General features: G+C 36.8%; 1 long non-coding RNA gene across 1 annotated transcript; it reads left to right on the top strand.

The window, feature by feature from the left end:
* Window positions 1-213: 213 nt before the first annotated feature.
* LOC114543836 lies at window positions 214-2,298 on the top strand. Its single transcript, XR_003690207.1, has 4 exons — window positions 214-254; window positions 624-746; window positions 1,459-1,502; window positions 2,260-2,298. It is a non-coding gene; the product is annotated as an uncharacterized LOC114543836 (long non-coding RNA).
* Window positions 2,299-6,760: the final 4,462 nt, after the last annotated feature.

Below are 6,760 nucleotides of genomic sequence, written 5' to 3'. Positions count from 1 at the left end.
GATGACTATTTTGTTGTTTTTATAGAACTGCAGTTGTTGAACGACTCCTGCGCAATGGAGCGTCAAGAAGTTGGTTGCTTGGCAATGTGTTAATCACGGTTACGGTCAACAAGCGGGCAACTTCGAACATGTCATGCGCATATTGTTCGGCAGGAAAAGTGTTTGTGTGAGATGATTCACTGCAGAAGGGCACGGAGCCTGAGGTTTTAAAAGTTGAGCTTAAGAGAAACAAAAACGAGGCCTCAATTAGTCAGGTAAGGAAAATTCTTTCAGTATCATTGTTTAAATTGGCATACACTGTCTGCCCAGCGTATTCATGCTTAAACAACAAAATATATTTGCAAGAGCGACCAAGTTTTAATATTCTTCTAGTGAAAGCTCTTAGGAACGTATTTGACATTTCCATTGATAACGACAGTAATATCGTGTGTTTGAACGTTAAAGATGAACTCAGGGATATTCTAAACAATACAAATTATGGCCCTAGAGTTATTTCCGATAAAAACCTGTCGAAGTTGGTTCGTCATATTGCAATGCATGTTAAATAAATTTGGTCAGTAACTTAGGGCAATTTAAATGTCCGGATGTGATATTGACGGTATACGAATGTTTTTCTTTTTAAGATTGCGTCAGTTATTCACCAAAATCAGAAGAAAACTACAGATACCTAGGCTGTAATTGGTTACAAAGAATACGTCAGATCAAGAGGATTCGAGCTAGAGTTTCTCATGCGGTACCGGAACAATGTAGGTCGCTAGACTTAAGAAAAGACGCTCGTAATATAATAGATTTTACAAAATATATCCTTTGGTAATTCTTATGAGTTGCAATACAACCTTTACAATTGTTCATCCTTCACTGATGAGCTCAGAATGTTTCGTTATCACGTGGTCAATGCACGACTCTTGCCCTGGAGGAGGAACCCAATCCGGATATAAATGACTTTTTTATCTAAAGTACTTCACGGAAATGCCTTCAGTTGAAATATGAAGAAAGTCGGGCTGATGTTTCAAAGATTTTATGACGCGAAGTTGAATCTTGGTTCATCGTTTCTTCAACGAAACGGGCATTGATAAGACTTCACAGATAAGATATCACAGTGGAAGCCAGTGCTCTTTCGCTGTAGCTTGCCTAGCGGCACAGAGGTCTCAACAGATGGTAGGAAATGACAACAGAGAGCGAACATGATAAAATTTTATGAATAAAATTATTCCGAAAATAACAAAAAAGATCAACCTGGTTGGGTGACATCTAGAGGTCTAATTTTATTCTTTCTCCAACTATGAGATTTGATGTGAGCCTCATTTTTGTTTCTTCTGTCCATCTATTATTTCTTGAAAACAAATACCATGAAACATGGTTCAAAATATTGAGACATTTTATAAGCACGATGTTTGTAGAATACTTTGCAACGCTTAACAAAAATCCGTAACTGGTATTTTCAATTTGTGTTTATAGCTTCAATCTCGTTCTACTGCAGTTTCCGATAGCACAAATGAAAGGTAGGATACATTAATTGTAATTTAAATTTTAATCTAAATTTGATGAAGTATCGTATACTTCAAAACCTTGAACACCACTTTGCTGGTATTACTAAATGACGCTCAGAAAACTTCGAAACATTAATTTTGCACTTTAGCGAGTTTCGAATTATGGAGTTTTTTATTGCTGAGAGAAGAAGCACTGGCTGAAGCCGTTGCTAGATCATTCCTCATTTTTTTCATTTTCAGTAATAATCAGTATTATTCACTCGCATATATTTATGTATCTTTCTCTCTGTAGTGGCATTCGCAAGTAAGTGAAAGGAGTGAGCCGTTTGAACCCGTTCTTACTTACGGTCACTTATTGAAAATTACTAGCTATACTATTTACAAAAAGTGCTGAAAGACTTCTCTTTAGGCCTCGACTGAAAACCATTATTCCATTGCACTCTTTCATTCATCTCTATAAAAAAAAATCACTTTATATTTTGAAACATCTGTGACATGAAGAGAAAGTGCAACATTTGGAGAGAAAAACTCACCAAGTGGAAAATTATCAAAGAAAGCCAAGTCAAACCTTCCCAACCTTAAAATTTGCAACCCGTCACCAGAGTTGTCGATGGGAATTAAAACATTTGTTGAAGTTTGCAAGTCGATTGTATTGCTACAAATATCACGAACATTTTTTTTAATTTGTTTTTATTCTAATATCCATTCTACTTTACATATTCAGTATAAAGTTGTTTTGTATTGACAAGCAATTGCTTTTGACTTACAGATGTGATTTACTACAATATTGAAAATGGCTTGATTAACGAAGGTGGACTTGGTGGAGTTGTTGAGGATTATGCCATTGCAATGGCGACATAATTGATGAAATCAATGGCGAAAAGAATTCTTTAGTCAACTAGAGTCGTGTTAGAGTACCATGTTTAGAAGGCGCTTGCGACGGACGACGAAAAACAGCGATTAAATTTGCAAAATATGGCTGAAATTGTGTTTTAGTGGGGGTTAAGTGAAATGAAATATGTCGTATCGCAACAAAACATCGTTATTTCTTTGGAAATTTATAATAAATATATTAAAAGCATTTTTTTCATCATATGGCGAACATTTTTAGAAAATAGAAAAAAAGACTTTTCCGGGTGAATCAGTAATTTTATGCCTAATTAGCAGTTGACCTGGAATGGTAAACATAATTTGCTTGTAAAATATAAAACTGATGATAATTTCACCCTCCAGTGACCACCCCTAAAAGCAACCATTCTGAACCATATAAGCAATTCAGAAAGACTGTAGCTTTGATAATTCAGGATTTAGAGCTATGGCGGTTATGACCGCCATGGTCATTTTACCCGAAAACAATTGAGATAACCTGTTTTGCATGAAATGCACACAAACTCCTTTACAGGGCCTTGACTAGTAAATATATCTGAGTTACACGGGCTGTTGATATCACAATTGTTTATCTCTTCACGCACTTGCAATAAATCACATCATTAGCAGGGGATGGGTTAACTTTGCAATTCCGGACTTGACTTAATGTTCATATCAGAGAGATGTCGCTATTGGAGAGGTACATATTAAGACATGTTTACATTTTCAATTACTGCTGCCATCTTCTTTTGATATATGTGAACGAGTAGATAAGTTATGGATTTTTCTGATAACAGCACCGATTTCATGTATTGAAATGCAACGCTCAATACCCTACACACAACTAGTAGCGTAGTAAAATTCAAGATAAATGGTACGATAATTTATTCAGCTTTAGAGAGATTACATGTTCTGACGTTTTGGGTTCATTACGAGAGCTGTTTGGCACTGCTACTTTAAACGCAAGTCGAACGGGAATTTCTTTAATATTTATTGAAAATTATTCTATAGAAAAGATTAAGTTTAACTATATATAAGTAAAAGGTATAAAGATACATGCATTCCAATCATTTTCTTAGTTCATACGATGAATCAAACTAAACTTAAACATTAACATAAACACTAATCACACTACAAACATACATGCAAACAGATAAAGTTCAGTACCTGAAGGGTGGATCCCCGTAGGACTTTGTCTAACACAACTATTTGTAAATCAACCGTTCGTTCTATCTCGTACTTCTCCTGACGCTTAACTGATTAGCAGTCACTCGTACAGTATCCTTTTATTAACTTAATGACTAACATAACTAGATATATTTATTACATTAAAATTAATTTGATTATGATGGAATGTTGTTGGCTATTCAAACCAAGAGCTAAATCCAAACAAGGCTACAGGACCCGATATTATACTCCTATTGCTTAACGAAAGATAGCAGAAGAAGTCTCTACTATGCTTAATGCTAGCCTCCTCCGCAAGCATATCTTATGTATTAATATTAGGCATTTATATTTCGCTTGGGTTAGCTGTGTCGGGGTAGGCGAGGAAAAAGTGGGAGAGATCAGCAATTTTTTTTCTCGCTCCCCGACAAAGCTAACCAAAGCCAATTATAAATGCCTAATATAAATACATAAGAGATGCCTGCGGAGGAGGCAAGCTTAATGCATTATACAATAAAGTAATCCGACATGGAGTGTGACCGTTGGACTGGAAACGGGATGAATGGATTTCAGTGCACAAAAAGGGCGATCGCCTTTCCAAAACCAATTAGAGCACCGGTTACCATACTGATAACCGTTGACAAAATTTTCGAGCATCTTCTTTGAAAGCAATTGAGTGAACTGACGGAAAAGATCTTTGACAACTTTAATTGGTAAAATACGGAAATATAGCCATGCCAAATTGCCATATTTTGTATTTCGCGCGGAAATTGAGTAACTAATTTAGTTACAAACTTCCAGCCGTAAGATTCCGGCTTTTCTCTATCCTTGTTTTAACGATTCCGGCTTTCCTCGTTCCTTGTTTTAAAGATCCCGGCTCTTCCCATTCTTTGTTTTTAAGATTCCGGCTTTTCTCATTCCTTGATTTAAAGATTCCGGCTTTTCCCTTTCCTTGTTTTAAAGATTCTGGCTTTTCCTATTCCTTGTTTTATCGTCCCCCGTTCCCTTCCTCGATTCCCCGTAACTGGTTTTAAGGCTAGTTTCCACTCAGGAAAAATCTCCTTTGGATCGGAATGGACAGTAAAATTTCTTTTGTCGCTGAGTTCTCAGGCGGCGTTTATACAAAAGAAACTTTTCCGTCCCCTCCGATCCAAAGGAGAATTTTCCTGAGTGGAAACTAGCCTTTAAAGATAGCCCTTTTCCGCCCCTCCCTTGCATATGAACTAACCGCTAATTAAAAATTTTTGCGCTGTCACATGACCAGCCTTAACCAGGGTTTTTGCCGCAGCGTGGGTCGTGGAGCGTAGGTAGAATAGCCTGGCCTGCGAAGTTGGAATATGTCAATGTACACAAACACCCGAATTACGAAAATTGCACTTGTCAGCAAATCGTCACAAAGGTTTAGTAAAATGTCACGTACCCTCAATATTCCATTATGAATAGGAAAGTTTACTTGAACGAGATCCGCATGTCTTCGGTTATTTGATACAAAAATCAATTCATATGAAGAAACATTGGCGTTGAATTAAAATCGTATCATCATGCACATGGGATAGAAACTTCGTCATAATTATTAATTCGTTTTTTGGCTTCACCGAAAAAATAAGCCTGGAAAAATTTGGCATAAAACGATAGACAAAAACATGATTATCTTTAATTTAATTTCAAGATCAAAGAACGTTTTTTGGATCAATATTTAAATATAAGTTACGCTTGTGTTCCTTACTTACTGTGTTTTAGGCAGAAAATGGTTGTTTATAACAATTGAGTCTCATCATAGGTAAGTGAAGTTTCCTTCTCTTACAACAACAATAGGGCCATTGGGATGGGATACCAGATATGGATACTGCACATCCGACAACTTTACAAAAGAAGGTAAGAGTTTCCAGCTTCCCGCCTGCTTCAGGGTAGCGCAGAAAGAAATAGGAATTTTTTCCCCTACCACGGTTAGAACCAATATTTTACAAATAACCTAGTGAAATGCCACTCTGACAACTTTATGATGGTCTGGGACTTTTATTGTTGTCTTCAGATTTCCTTCCTTGGTGTATATTTGAACTGCCGTATGATCGTTTGTTGGTATCATGATTTCATTCTGCTGGGAAATACTCAATGAAAATGCCTCACTTGAGTCGTTGTCAAATTTGTATTTCAATTGACACATCTTGTTACAAACATACACATCAGGCCTCTGTGTTGGATGATGATGATATCATCGTCTTTGCATATTGCGATTCTAACTACAGAAGATATTTTGTCCTCGAGCAAATCTAATTTGTCTTCTGCTTTTACATTGTAATTCTCGTTCAATATCGTCAACAGGAATCCTTCACCAGTATGTTTTTAGCACGTAAACATTGTTATTGATATCAACAGAAAGGGCCATTAAAATATTGCCTGTAAATTCAGGTAATTCAATCCGTTTAATTTTTCCTTCCTCCTGGATAATCATAATTTTCTCATAAGGCGGAGTACGAGGGAAAGTAAGAACACCCCCTGACTGTTCACAGCATATGGAGAAGCTCTTTTTTTTCATGAAGGGTCTGTTCGTTTGGAGGATGAGGCAATTCCTCTTTTATAGAATTTCTTGCTGAAATTTCGTGCCAGCTTATTATTGATGAAAACTGCGAGTGGGAAGTTCAATCGTTGGCATGCAGGCGGACACTTCAAATGAACATTTATTACTGAATTTGCAAACATATTGAAACAACACATAGTTGATTAACATAACCGACAGACGTTCTCCACCCGTTGAGTTTTATTCAACAACGATTTGACTCCATCGTTCAAAGACACTGAGAATATCTCTTGAATCAGTTGAATGGCTTGTAAGCTATGCAGCTTCTTCCAAAACGATAAACATTCGGTGATTGCGGTCTCAGGATAATCGAGATGTTCCACTATTTTTGAAACTATTCGTAGCTTCGCTGCAAAAAATTCGATCTTCGATACTAAATGCCTCATTCCAGAAAGCAGTGGTTGCTGCCTTGCGCGCTTCCTCGAATCTTTTTCTCGCAGTTTCTAACTCTCTGTCCGAGTTGATTTTAAGCTTTTTCCTGGCTGGAGGAAGCTCTATTGCTTGGTTTAAGATACCAGACAGAATAACGCTCGAAAGTTCACCTGGTTCGTCCTGAGTTTCGCTCTCTTTCTGCTAAAGATTTGATTTATCGAGAGAAACACTGAGTAACTCTATTCCTTCTTCTAGAAAATTATAACTGGCGAGTGAAGTTGATCTAGAA

The sequence above is a fragment of the Dendronephthya gigantea genome, unplaced genomic scaffold (assembly GCF_004324835.1).
Source record: "Dendronephthya gigantea isolate DGI-Jeju-01 unplaced genomic scaffold, DenGig_1.0 000565F, whole genome shotgun sequence".
Classification (NCBI taxonomy): domain Eukaryota; kingdom Metazoa; phylum Cnidaria; class Anthozoa; order Malacalcyonacea; family Nephtheidae; genus Dendronephthya; species Dendronephthya gigantea.
The sequence above is the reverse complement of the archived record's forward strand: the minus strand, read 5'-3'. Positions and strand labels throughout refer to the sequence as shown.